Consider the following 14,298-nt stretch of genomic DNA (forward strand, 5'->3'; position numbering starts at 1 on the left):
TCCCAAGTGCTTGCTTAACTTTTTGTGGGGCTTAAATGTGAATGTTCAGAGTATGGAGTCGGAATTGTAACTTCTTTTACTGCCTGGTGGATTTAGTTTTTAGAGTTTTCTGGTCTGAAGACTTTGAAGGTTGTTTCAGAGGGCTTTTTGCAATGGATTTAAAAGAAATCACTATATTCAAATGCTCTATAGCAATTATGTCTCATCACACATCAGGATCAGCAGCTAAGTGGTCCCAGGGGTTTCCAGAGCAATATTTCTGCCTTCTACCATGTGCAGCTGGGGCTGTTTGAGCTCTTTTCTCACATCCTCCTTAGCACTGGGGCTTGGGCATCCCCTGAGCAAGGGATCCCCCCTCAGCAGGCTGAGGATGCAGAGAGTGTGATGGAAGCCAGTGTAGCTCGCTCAGCACTGAGGAAAGGCTGTCTTGTGAGTGAATGTTGGGGTTTTTTGGAAAGGTGGGAGAAATGGGATGTGCTTTCACACCTGCACTCATGCAGTGAGTCCTTATCCATGCAAATGCTTGTTCTCAACCATGGGAGATGAGGGCAGGTAGCTCCCCTACTAGGAGTTCACTCCACATAGAAGCATTTCCATAATTTTTTTGGTTTTGCTGGACTATGCTTTTTCTGAACACCCCAATTAATTGATACACATTAGGAACGAATAAAAATCCTCCAGGCTTAGCTTGGATTTTGGGATAAGAATAATGGGAGGCTTTTGGAGTTCTAACTCCCAAACCAAAACTCTGTGGTGTGACAGTGCTGCAGGTACATTAGTGAATGCACTTCTTTCTCCAGGCAGCACTGACAGAACCAGAGGACACAGCCTCAAGCTGTGCCAAGGGAAATATAGGTTGGATGTTAGGAAAAAGTTTTTTACTGAGAGGGTGATAAAGTTCTGGAATGGCCTGGGGAGGTGGTGGAGTCACCATCCCTGGGTGTGTTTAACAAAGCCTGGATGTGGCACTGGGTGCCAGGGTTTGGTTGAGGTGTTGGGGTTGGGTTGGACTCAATGATCTTGAAGGTCTCTTCCAACCTGGTGATTCTGTGAATTCTGTAAATTTTGTGAGTGGGTATGGGCTCAGTCTCTCAGGGAATCTAACTCCTCCTTCCAGGAGCCGAGCTGGAGCAGCAGAACAGGAGAGGCAGCCTCTGGCTTCCACCTCTTTGCCCCCACATGCACACAGACGTGTTTGAAGAGTGGGAGGCACTGCCCAAACTTTCATCCCTGGCTGTAAAACAGAGCTAAATACATCACTCAGAGGAGATAACTGGAGACAGTGTGGTGGCTTTGGAGTTCTTACATCAGCCCTGCCAGCTGTTAGATTGTAAAGACTAACAGCTTCTGTTAACGCTTGTTAATGATCTCTTGTGGGTATTAGGGGACTCCATAAAATGTCTGGGTTTTGTCTGCATTAAATGTGTTCCCAGTTACTGGGCCATGAAGAGGGGCTTGGCTCCACAAATAGTATTCCCTTTGGTGAAAAAATGATCCAAGAATGTTTAACTCCTGAAGTAACTTGTACCAAATCACCTCAAAGACTGCCTGCATTTTATCCAGCATGTCCATGGGTTCCCAGAGCTCTGCCTGATGCTCCCCACCATTTAAAGACAGCATGTTGTGTTTACAGGAGGTCTCTTTGTCCTGAAGATAAATGCTTTGTCATCCCATTAAAAGGGCTCCTTTAACCTGTAGCAGTGGCACTGTGTCCTGTAGGGATAAGGGCTGTATTGCAGAAGGTCTTGGCTTCCTGCCTGCCACTTTTAGCTCCTGAGGGCCATTTACCACAGTGCCACTGAGATCTTCAGGTCCTCCCATGGGGCAAGGCAGGCTCTAACCCCTCAAGGTCCTCATGGTTCTATCTGCTAAGAGCTCTCACCTGCAGCTAATCAGGGACTGTGCCATGAAGCCAAGGAAATGTGCAGGTGAAGGGGAGTGATTTCACCATCCATGTGTAAAGAGGAAACCTTTCAAACCTGCCCTCTCTCTGATACAAAGAAGGAATTTACCCTGTCCTCAGGAGCTCCCTGTTTGGCTTTCAGGGCTCTTGACCCTCCAGTGCAGTTTTATGGGAGGAAGAGCATTAGAAGCACTGCAGTATTTGCAGCCCTACAAAGATTTTAGTTCAGAATTGTAATAAACTGCTGTTACCACTGCTTGAAATGGGAGCCTGACAGTGTGCAAAGACAGGTCTGTTTTGCAGAATCTTGGTGTTGCGATTTGATCTGCCAATGTCTTTATTTTAAAAATAGGTTTGGGGATGTCCATACCCCAGTTTGCCAGTTCAAGAAACACCTGGGAAGGATAACAGCACAATAACCAAGTGGATATTGGAGTACAAAGACCTACTGAGAGCAGGGGATAAAGAAGGAATGTGAGAGAGTAGGAATGCTGGTAGTGTAGAATTTATTGCAGAGGTTATTCCAGGCTTAAGTGTTTGCATGGAGACAGGGAAGTGAATATCTCTCATTTTATACCATACTTGTCTCAGGTTCCTCTCAGCATGGTTTTGATATCAGAATATTTCTTGGATTTGTTCTCTTCTCCAAGTCCTGTTTTGGAGCAGCTTTTCTCTGCAGAGAATTTTCCTAATTCTCCAAAGACAATTGATCCCAGTGGTGGAAAAATGAAATCCCTCCTGACTCTTATGCCCCTTCAAAGAGCGCTGTTAATCCCTCAAGAGATCTTTCCCATCAAGTAGGGGACCAAGGCCCCCTGTCCTACATTTGGTAAGCTGAGGGCTGAGTTAGCAAAAAGTTTGGCCACGGTTTAACAGAGTGAAGGCACTGCCATTTTCCTTGCAGTTTTATTTTCCCGCTGTGGAGAAAGCAGAAAGATCAACAACAATACCCAAGTGCCAGCCCTCCTCGTGGGAAGGCTCCCCCTCCCTCTGGGGCACTTGGGGCCAGCCCTCCTCGGTGCCCTGGGACAGGCAGGTCACTCAGCCCCTCCTTGCAGCAAAGTGAGGGAATGTTCCTGCAGTGACCCCGTTGCTCCCACCGGGAAGCTCCACGGGCAGGGCACAGAGCAGCCTCTGTCCCCAGCAGTGGGGCTGGCCCACACACCTCCTGTGCCAGGGCTGCTCAGGCTGTCCCAGGCCTCAGGGGACATCGAGCTCAGCTTCTTCAAGTTTTGCATTACGGGGAACAGTGACCTAGAAAGGTGTTGTGGGGGTTGTGTTTTTCAGTTGTGTTTCTACTGATGTTATCTGTGATCTCCAGAGAAGATCCTGTTTCTGGCTGTTCCACTGGCAAGGCTTCGTGTCAACAGGTTTTACGGAATGAAGGCAGGGTGTGTGAGCTATCCAGTACAGACTGAATGTCCTGTTTTTTCCACATTCCTTTGTCCCTGATGGATGCTTTACTAGTAAAGCAGAGGGACACCTTGTTCATTTACTGCTGGGGCTTGATAACTCATACCTTTCTGATTGTCTTAACAACCACTTACCAGGTTTGTTTCTGAGCTGTGTTTTAGATTCTTACTAATTTTGGGGGCAGCTTTTGGAGAACATCCCATCAAGGTTTGATCTTCAGAGTGTATTGTTCTTCTGCATCTTTTCAGCCTTCTGGCTAAAACAGACGTACCAGGGGAAATGTCACCTCAGAAGGCTGCTTGATCAATTAAAATTTCTGCCCTGCTTTTTTGTCATGTAGGACATAGGAATGCCTAGCCCGATTCTTATACACAGCTTATGTATGTCTTTTATCCTCCTTTTCTCATTCTCATGGAACTTGTTCTCATCTGTGGAGCTTATTCTTTTCTCCAGCCCTCCTATGGCTTCTTTAGTTACATCAGCAGGCAATGAAGGAGAACTCCCAAATTAACAATACTACAGACCAGCCTGGAAGAACTTTTAGAAACCTGTCACTTGAAAACAATTTTTCTGGTTTTGAACTTTAGAGACCTGTCACTTGAAAGCAGTTTTCCTGTTTTCTGCCACCTCAAGACTGGTATATTCTGTAAGAGGTGAAGATGCTGAGCAGTAAGAGAAAGGTCAGAAAACTGCTCTGCAACTAAATGCATTATTTTAAAGGTAGCAGGTAAAGGAAGGCTGTACTTGTAATTTTATAATGTGTGTGGGCTGAACAGAACATCTGAGAAAGCCCAAAGCTACATTGCTTTCTTGTAAACCCATGTACAGCCAGAAAGAAGGGGGACTAGTGGTCTAGAAACAGTCAAAAAAATAAAGCTTGGCCCTGTTCCCCCTCTCCTCTCCAGCCATCTCTTGTAGAACCTTTTGCAGGAATTATCTGTTAATGTTTTTCCAGCTTTGTACATAGGCATCTTCCTTTACTCCATGTTCCCACCCTGTCACTCACCTTGTACTGTTATTCATCTTCTTCTCATCCACCTCATCTGTTTCACTGGCTTCATGCAGCTTCCTCTGACCTCACCTGCTTCAGGTCCCACAACTCTAGCTGTGCCTGTTTCCTCTCTTCTTTCCTTGACTTTTCTAGGAGGGTTTCTCTGACTGTTTTTCCCTTATTGCCCTGTTCCAGCCCGCATAGTGCCCAAATCACCATTCCTTGTCATTCTGTGTTTTTCATGGCTGTCAAAATTTCAGCTCAAAAGCAGGATACCACAAAACCAAAAAGCATTTGAGTAATTTCAGGAGCCCAAACACCTCCTCTCTCAGTCACCAAGAATGTCATTGCCAGCATGTCTGTTCCTCAGCCCTGTAACAAGAGTGGTGTGGTCATTTTCTGTTCTGAGCCCTTTCTAGATATTGCATTCAAGCTTAATCTTGCTGGTCTCCAAGATGCAGCATTTCCTTTCTTTCCACCTGCCTTACTACAAATCCCATTCAGCTTGTGTTTATTTCAGAGCATCATTATTATAATACCCTTTGTTCTGTGTCAAATTTTTACTGAAAATATCCATTTCCTAGGCCACTGCATGGATTGTGCCAGCCCGTATTTGCTTCTCCCTGCTTGTTCCTTGCTCTGCCACATCTATCCTAACATGCTTGGTTTTGTTTCCCAGGCCATTGCAGTCTGTATCCCCTCTGCCACCCCAAAATCCCCAAAGCATGCCCAGCTCCATCCCAGCACACTCTGGAGCTCTCCTCAGCTCCCAGGGTGTGTGGGATGTGTTGTGTCAGCACGTGGCTCATGGCAGCAACACCTTCCCTTGGCACTGGAGCTCCAGGTCATGCTGGTAATTCTCAGATGTTCAAACATCTAAACAGTTGTTGTTGCTACTCTTGAAAATAAAACTTGCTTTAGGAAAATTTGGAAGATTTTCTAGGTTTAGTAATGTCTGAAAGCAAAAGACTGGTTGCTAAGCAGATTGTCTTTTTTTTTAATATTTAATTACTTGTAATTTAATATTAAATTTTTGTCAGGGTTGTCCAGAATGAATGGCTGCTTTTCTTGCATGAAAATGCTCAGGCCTATTTTCTTTCCATTCAGAGTTATCTCGTGAGTCGTGGTACTCAAGCACAAGAACAGCTTGTAAAGTTTTGGCAGCACTGCATGAGGAATCTGCCCAGGGAAGTACTGGCTGTAAAAGCTGAGTGGGCTTAAGCCATGCAGAGCTACAGAAAGATGCAGTGGGAGTAACTGTGCTCTAGTAACACAGTGTTACACACTGTAAAAATTCAAAGCAAACTCTGACAGACTGTTTTCCACTTTAGAAGTACATGATCATATGCAGCTGAAAAAGCTATACTTATTCTGATGTTTTCTGGCCGTGGCTCAAAAAAGTGCTGTCCTTTTGGGAGGTGTTACCTGCAGTGTTCCTGATAGTTAGCTCAATGCATAGCAGGGTTGAGAGTTGCTTAGTTTGGATGCTGAGAAAAGTGTAATTGTGGGAGTTAGGGAAACTTGGTTTCCTTGGAATGATTTGCAGGTACAAATGCTTGCCCCTCTCACAGTTTAATTGTCAGCCTTTTCAGCTGCTGAGCTGTCATCCACTGAACATCCACTCATCCTGGATTCTTTTTTAAAAGATGCATTTGAAATGGTTCATCTCACCAGTGTTATAGATAGAAGTATTTTTATCACCCAGTTAAAAAAAAAATCAACAGAAGCTTCTTCCCTAAGATGTTCTTCAACAGCTTCTGTATAATGGAAAGGGCAGTAATAATTAGGTGATTTTTATGTCAAAGAGAAGTTGAAGGGGAAAAAAAAATCCAGTCACGTGGACCCAGGTGAATGGGGCTGTTGCAACATTAAATGTTTCTGGATGTGCTGAATGTGTTCTCTTCCTCTGCAGTTTTATACCCAGCATTCCAACAGCCAGTGATGCCACTCAGAGGGACAGGGAATTCACATTTGTGTCTGTGCCTTCGGTGGTGCAACAAGAGAGAGGGAAGCTGCCTCAGAAGGTATCCTCTGTAGCAATACCTTAGGGGAACTTGTAAAGGAGTTCACATTTGCTGTGATTTGCACACACACAGAACCAGCAAACCCTGGAGCTGCCTGCCTGGTGTGTCCATGAGCTCTGCCCTGAGCAGGCAGCTGGGGCGGGAGCTGTCTGTGTGTCAGCTGGGCCCAATCCAGGCTCAGTTCTAGCACTTCTGTCTCTGTTTATATTTAGATAATATCCTTTTCACATTGTTGGAGGGAGAGTGTTGATAAATGACCCAATAAGAGCTCTTTTTCTGAGCATGGTTTACTAGTGCCTACAATACTAATGTATCCTTGCCTTTAAGAGGACTTGAATTGTGCTGTTTTTGGTACTTGTAGCAAACACATTCCTATTTGTGACAAGCCAAGAATAGGAAATGGAAATGTGCTCCAGCATGGTATGCAGTGTTCTACTTGGAGCTTTGCTTTCCAAGTGGGCCCAGCAGGAGAGAGGAGAAAGGTGCTGAAGGTGGGGCTGGTCCCCCACAGCTCTACTCTTGCTGTGGGACACGAGCTCTTTGCTTTCCCAGTGAGATGGATCCAGCTTCCCTGCTTGTCTCCTCAGTTATTTATTCCTGTTCTACTGGCACATCTGTCCTCTTATTACAGTTCTTCTTTCTTCACATTTTTGTGTGTGTGCCTTTCAGTTCCCAGCTCAGCTGTTACAGTATTGAAACACCTTTTTCACTGGTAAACAGTGGGTTTGTCTGTGTACTCCTGGCCTCCTAAAAATCACACCTAAAGCACTCTTCAAAAGCTTAGGCCTCATGTGCTGCATGGTGATGAGTAAGGACTGGGCAATATTTAGTATCATTTTGATGAAAAATGAAGGCATGTTTTTGTTTTCTATTTTATCTAATATTAGACTGGGGGGTTCTTGAATAGCTCATTCCCTGAAGCCTTGGTCACTGAGCAGCTTCTGGGACTGCAGCAGGGCTTTGTGTGTGCCCAGGCCTTTGAGGCTGGGGTGTGCTCACTTTTTCTCTGTTTGAGTGGCAGCATTATTCCCATGCTGCAGTCCTGGCTGAGGATGGCTCTTAGAAGAAGGAGTCAAAGGAAATTATTACAATTGCAGATTAGATTCCAGTGGAGATTGTGCAACAATTATTTGAAATATGCTCCCTCAGTGATAGTTATACAAAGTGAGCTCTGCTGTATTACGAGACACGAGGTAAAACTTCAGAAAACACTTGAAGCTACCATGGAAGTGACTTCCTCAGGCAGTCTCTGCCCCAGACCTTGTGAGGGGATTCACTGTGTGTGGGGGAAACAAAAGCCAGGTCACAGCTAGAGTCACTCTGCAGCTTTTGTCCTTGTCCAGTTTCTCTTGGCTGAGGGGCCAGAAGGGTGAATGCCACTCAACAGTAACTGTGCAATGCCCCAAGATGTATATGAGGCATATATGTTATTTGTGCCCAGGCAATGCAGTGCAGGGGGGCACTTGGGTCTGCACATCAGAAGAGCAAAGGAACATAGCTGGGACTTGGGCTGTTTCTTAGACACCACAGAGTTAGATGAAAATGTACCTTCCACTATAATTTTTTACCTTTTTTCCCCCTGCAATTTCTTTTGCCATCAGTTTCCCCTGGACTTCTTTTTCCAGGGGGCTCAGAGCAGTGTCCAATAAGTGAACTGCTTTCCCCTTTCAGATGTCTTCAGACAAACTTTCTGTGCTTTCACCTCCCAATGTTTTAGCATGTTTATAACTGGCAAAGATTCCAGGACACTAGTGGAGAATTAGATCATGGATTTTAGGAACTACCCCATATCCTGCAATACCAACAGTGAAGCTCTGCCAGCCTTGTTGAATCACTGGGGTTTATCCCTTTCTTTTCAGTGTAACTATGTGCTTACAGAAGATAGTAGTTGCTGTGCAGGTTTCAGAGAAGTGGGTGGGATCATGCTCTCCATTCACCATAATTAGCTTCTCCTGAAAATCTACATCCCACCCAAATCCTGCTTGGTGGCTTATGTCCAAACTCAATCAGGCACAAAAAGCCTTCAGAGCCAGACAAGATTTACAGAAAGCCCAGGAGCTGAACAATGCAATGATGCAAGTCCACTGTGGACTTGAAGAACTTTCAGTAAATTGAAGTCTGCAAGCTTTGAAGTGTTCTGCTGTGGTGCACATGGCAGGGAGAAATAGTTTTTTAAAGCTTATCAGCTTTAAAGCTGGTTATCAGTCATTGCAGGCCAAAAACTCAAGCACAGTGAGCTTGGGCAGCCTGTGGATCCCAGCAGCTTGCAGTTTGTGGGGTTTTCCCACAGGTCTTGAAGCTGCATTGAGAGCACAAGACCTTATCCTACACATCATTCTCCTTATTCTAAATTTAGGCTAAAGACAAGGAGATCTGCAGAATCTTTGTGTTCAGAATCAAGAAACTGAAATAGTTCTTGATTTGATTTTATTATGACTAAGAAAGACAGCTATCTTAGACATTGCAGAAGCATAAGGAGACAGTGGAAGTTTTGACTGGCGTTTCTGTATGGCCCCTGCTGAGGCTGGTGCAATTTGTGGAAAAACTCTCCAAAATTAAAGTACTGGTACCCATAACTCTTAAATCTTTCCCCATTTAAATATCTTACCTGCTGCTTTCCAGGAGCTGTACAGATCCCAAACAAACATCATGGGCATTGATGTGCTAACACCTGAAAAAACCCCAGGGTTTTTGTTAGTTTATTTCTCAGCTGTGAGAGAAGGTGAGAGTGTTCCATTTGTACCCACATCATGTGGCTGCTCCCCCATGGCCCTTCCCAGAGATGGAGGCTACCAGAGGTGTTTAGCAGGTGGGGTGTTTAAGGGGGACAACCTTGTGTTCTGGTTCCTGCTCCTAGAAATGTGTGTGGCCATGTTGGAAACGTCTGTGTAAAGTGCAGAGTCATCCTCTTGGATCACTCCATCCTCCATCAGCTCCAGACTCACTCAGCTCTAAATCCAAGGTCTGGATTGAGCCCATTTCGGTATCAGGATTGCTGGATTTGTATCCCTCAGTTTCTGAGGGGGAATGTGTAGTCTAAATGAGAACTGGAAGATGTGAAGCTGCTTCCTGTCAATGAAGGATCTGAATACTGAGCCTGAGTCCTCCTCCTCCTCCTCTCCTGGGAAGTGATTGCTGCTGGCCGTGGAGTAAGAGGTGGGCTCTGCTTTTCTGGCTAGAGGAAACAAAAAGGCTGCAGTGGAAAAGCCTGTGCTGGGTGTTCTCCATGCTCTATCCCTAATCCTTCCAAGGAGGAGTGCCTTTTCCTTCTGTTCCTGACCCAGCACAGGTGGGAGTTATGCTTAGCCGGGGCATCTGTGAGTGCACCTGAGGCAGGGCAGCTTGGTGCTCGGTGAACTTTGCAGTCCAGCAGCAAAAGTTCAATCTATAAAAGCAGGTTTAGGGCTCTGCAGCACTGAATAGAGATTTTCTGATTGCAGAGATATGGAGATTTGCAGTGACTCAGGCCCACGGAGAGTTGGCAGAGGGAGCCAAGTCCTTTTCTGGCTCCAGGATGCTGCCAGGAAGCGAACGGCAGAGTCCAGCAGCTGCTGCTGCTGCTGTGTCCCGGGCAGGGCAGGGCAGGGCAGGGGCCGGACCCGCACCTGTTGCTCGCTCAGGTGTGCGGGAGCCGGCCGTGCCCTCCCCGCGCAGGGCCGGCCGCAGCCCAGGGGGCACTGCCCTTCCGGCAGGACTCGCCTGCAGCGAGAGAAGGATTTAGCAAAGCAGCCTAATCCCGTGCTGACCCTCCTTAAGAGGCTCGGCGGGCTGCGCTGGGGTTGCTAAGGCCCGGTGTATCCTGGAGACGGAGCGCAGCAAATCGCGGCGCCGCTCTCTGGGAGCCGACATCGCGGGCATTGCGGAGCTCCGCCACCGGGAACCCGCTGTCCTCGCCTGCCGGAGCGTGGCCACGGCTCCCTGGGCACAGCAGACGCGGAGCCGCGGGGATCTGCTGCCGAGCTCGCCCTGAGCCGAGGCGGCGTCTGGCACACGTGCTGCGGCTCTGCGAGCCCTTTAGGCTTCCGCTTTTGCGAGCTTCAGACAGCTTTTGTTCACAGCCCTCTGCCCATCCTGCCCCGGCAGGCACTTAGGCTTTTTTATTCCTTTTTTTTTTTTTTTTTTTTTTCCTCCTGGGGGCTGAAGCCATGGCAAAGGTCCCCGAAAGAAGCAGGCACAAATGGAGCGCGCTTCATACTTTCCTCCGCTGCAACATGAACCCGGAGACCCAGCGGATAGTGGTCTTTGTCATCCTGCTCTTCCTCATCATCGTCAACGTGGTGCTGATGTTTCTTTTGGCTTTTCACTGAAGGAGGACTGCCGGTAGTGGTGTGGTGCATGGGGCTTTCCAGGACTGGGCAACAAATCAGCAGGTCAGCTTGTCGTTGTCTGCCTCTGGTCTGCTTGTCTGCTGTTACGGTGACTGTGTGTCTCAGAGTATTGCTCCCGTGTTTTTCAGTCGTCAGCTCTTTCCCCACCCTGCTCCCCTCGCTCTCCTCCTGTCATCACTCGTGCCTTGCGCTTTGGATCCCAGGTAAACAAGAGAAAGGGAGAGAGGTAACGGAGCCAACCTGCTCGATCCTAACCGCTCTCCGTGGCACTAATCAGCCTTGATTCCGAGCCATGACGATTCCGTGCCTGCACGTAGCACTTCTCAGCCCTGGAGAAGCCCAAGTGATGCTGCTTTGTTTGCAGAGGAGCCCTTACACAAGGACCAGCTACATGTAAACACCTGCTGTAAAAGCTGAAGCCTGTAACGCCTCCGCTGCTCTGTCACTGTGAGCATTGAGCTGTGCTGTGGCATGAGTAATGCCCAATTAGCCAAAGAGGTTGATTAATAGAGTCCATCAGGAATTCAGGCTGAATAAACGCTGCAGCAGTGTGGAAGAAGGGTTTTGTTGGCTTTAATCCCATTTCCTTTATGATACCTCAGTGCTTATCAGCTGTATGTATCAAAATGGCTGGCACAGCCTCGGCGCAGGACGCTGAGCGCAGGCCAGTGGGGCAGCCGTGCCCAGCGGGGCAGCGGCTCCAGCAGCGCTCCTGCAAGGCTGGCAGGGAAGGGCAGCGGGGCAGCCTGCCCCACACAGGCCTGCTCTGCCCGCCCCACGCAGGCCTGCTCACCTCCCTGATGTGATCAGCAGCCCTGCGAATCCCACCACATCCACACCTGGCACTGGCACCCCCGTGGAACAACCCTCAGCTGGATGGCATTGGAGGAGACCGGTCCCTGGAGGAAGACAGACTGCAAAGGAAGGCACGGTGCACTGTTCTTAATGACACTGCTTGCTTTTGTGCAGAAGACCGCAAAAGATGCAAACCCTTAAAATTCAGCAGGATCCTTCATTTTGTGTGTTAGGTAATCTGCAATTTAAGTACAGCTTTCACAAGGGCAGTGTGTTTGCTGGCAGTAATGGTTGAGGCTACTGCAGTTCTTTCAGATCTGAATATTTATGGCTCCTGGAGTCTGATCTGGTGTTGAGAAAGGCTGGATGGTGCTGTTGTCTCTGTCATCATGAGTGATGTACTCTGTATCAGTTATTTATGTGATTGTGTAATACATTAGTGTTATACAAAACCACATCACTTTAGCATGCAAAGAATGGAATTTTTACCTGTGGAGCTCCTTTCTGTTACAGCTGAGGTGCAGAACATCTTTTCCCTGAGAGAGGACTCTCTCTTGCAGTTCTGGGTGTGGGGCAGCAGCAGGCCCCAGCCCCCTGCAATTATCTGGGAATCTCTTATGCAAATGAACAGTTTTGAATTATTAAAAATCTCAAACTAGGCTACAGATTCTATTATCTGGCCATCGTGATAACAGCCACCAAAACCATCCAGTCTATGTCGTTTTCTGAAGTTGCTATTAAAAAAACCAAAAGCTAACTATAGCTTACAACTTGGCTTTAAAACAAATCTCTTTTGTCTTGCCTCTAAACTTTACTGAGGTCTTAGTTTCACCTGGAATCAGAACCAAATGGCATAAGGTGGAAAAAGGATTTTTTTCTTGGAAAGGCCAAGTGAGTGAAGGGAATGTATGCCTCAGTCTTCAAATGGCACATGAGGGACTAGAGTACAGCTTTGGGCTCACAGGTGTCAGTGACAGAAAGCTTTTGGCAGCTGCCTATGCAGGCAAATCCAATGCAAGGTTTGAGCAGGTTTAGAAAGTGCTTGAGGTTCAGAAGCTCCCACCCCTTGTCAGTGGGAGCAGTCAGAGGCCTCAGCATCGTGGCAGCCCCTGCACTGAGTTTGGACTGCCAGTTATTGCTGTCGTGCCTGCTCTGTATCTTGAAATACTGCAAAACCCCTGATGTTAGATGAGAAGAGCAGTTATTCACAGGGCCTGCATGCACGTGTAGCTCTGAAGAGGAGCTGGAGATGGGCTCCATTCATAATCCCAGGGTTTGGCTCAGTGTGTGGAAGCCGTGTGGGGCAGCTGGGAAGCTGAGCACACGTATCTGCCAGCCTAGGCTGAGCCTGCATTCACCAAGTGACTCATGCTCTTGTTCAGCTCGGTGCCATGTCCCTGAAATGTCCCTTGGGTGCCTTTTGTCATAGAACTGGAGACTGTAGCTTCCTGTTCCACTCTGCCTGGGAAGGGACTTCAGGGAAGTTTTCCAGGAACTTCTTTTTATTAAGTGTCCTGTAAAATTTGTTAGCCTGGAGTTGGTCTTGTGGTGTTGGAGCAATTTGCCCTCTGCTACTGCTGCATGTTCAGTTTGGGGATATCTTACTCCTGCTGCTTGCTGGAGGGCTCTGCTAGGTTGGGAAAGCCTAGGAATGCTGTGAGTTTGGGCAGTTGGTGCCTCTGGGTTGCAGAGCTGCCATGCTGCTTCCTGCAGGAAGCACTGCAGTTGCTGATGGAAGGTGCCCAAGCTTTCCCCAGCAGGAGAAGACCTGCTTGCTGCTAGAGAACTAAAGGGAAGATTTGTTTCTTCCAAGGGCTTTGGGGAGTGCAGGACAATGAGGAAGAAAAGTAGGTGATAGGAATGGGTAATGTGCCCTCTGGTGAAATTGCTTTTCCCTTCCCTGCTTGGGGCAATTTGCATTACTCCTGCTTAGGACAATTTTGTACCAGAACTGTTGGGAGCAAAACAAAAAAGTAGAACTGTTCTTGCATTTAAAAATTCTGGAAAGAAAAATATCGAGATTACAGAGAACCCTTTGGAAATATGGGTTCCAATGCTGCCTGCCTGCCACAGGTGTTACTTAGGTTGCTATGAACCTGGGAACACTTTTCCACTTAATGTGTGGTGAATTTTAATTTCCTCTTTCCAATGCTTGTCTAGATTCTCAATACCTAACTAATGCTGAAATATCTGTGTCAAGTTTTGTTATGGAGACATCAGTGCTTTCCTCCTTCCTCAGCTTCCCCTACAGCTGTATACATTCATCTGGAAGCTGCAGTTGGCCACTGTTAATCAGTCTGGTGTTAGTTGTGGCTCATTCAGTCCTGCCTCACATCTTGGCTGAAGAAGCTGCAATAGCCAATAAAGCCCAGGAAAAATAGAGCTGGTGAAGGATCCCTGAACTGTGTGCAGAAGCTGTAGGTGGTGATAGAAATACAGTGGGGAAGGAGAGCTCTGGGGGGTGGGAAGAGGCTCTGATGTTTCTGGTGGGTTTTCAGTTTGCTCTCAATGCACTTACTTGCCAGGAGATCTGGGTGCTCTGCAGAAGGGCTGGGGCTGCCTTCCCTGCTGTCACCTGAACACCAGGCCCTGCCCTGGCACTGGGGCCACAGCCCCGGGAGGGAGCAGCACTGCCAGGGCAGGGGGCAAGGCAGCTGGGGAGCCCTGTGCCCACTGGTGTCCCCTGCTCCCTGGTGCCCATGGCTCCCTGGTGTCCCCTGCTCCCTGGTGTCCCCTGCCCTGGTGCCCATGGCTCCCTGGTGCCCATGGCTCCCTGGTGCCCATGGCTCCCTGGTGCCCATGGCTCCCTGCTCCTGCTGTGGAGCAGGGCATGGCAGCCAGGCC

The 14,298-nt window shown here is 47.8% G+C and overlaps 1 protein-coding gene across 4 annotated transcripts in view; it reads left to right on the top strand.

Moving 5' to 3' along the window:
• The window catches only part of ARHGEF4 (Rho guanine nucleotide exchange factor 4), a 232,888-nt gene that overhangs the window by 188,388 nt on the left and 30,202 nt on the right, over positions 1-14,298 (top strand). The window contains exon 1 of one of the 4 annotated variants that reach the window (XM_021555804.3): positions 10,428-10,701. The exons of 2 other annotated variants lie outside the window; for them this stretch is intronic. The gene's annotated coding sequence lies outside the window, so the exon portion shown is untranslated. Of the gene's footprint in view, positions 1-10,427; positions 10,702-11,363; positions 11,688-14,298 lie in introns of those variants that run through there. One more of the 4 variants, XM_021555806.2, reaches the window with a different exon arrangement.

This window comes from Lonchura striata, chromosome 10 (assembly GCF_046129695.1).
Source record: "Lonchura striata isolate bLonStr1 chromosome 10, bLonStr1.mat, whole genome shotgun sequence".
Taxonomy (NCBI): Eukaryota; Metazoa; Chordata; class Aves; order Passeriformes; family Estrildidae; genus Lonchura; species Lonchura striata.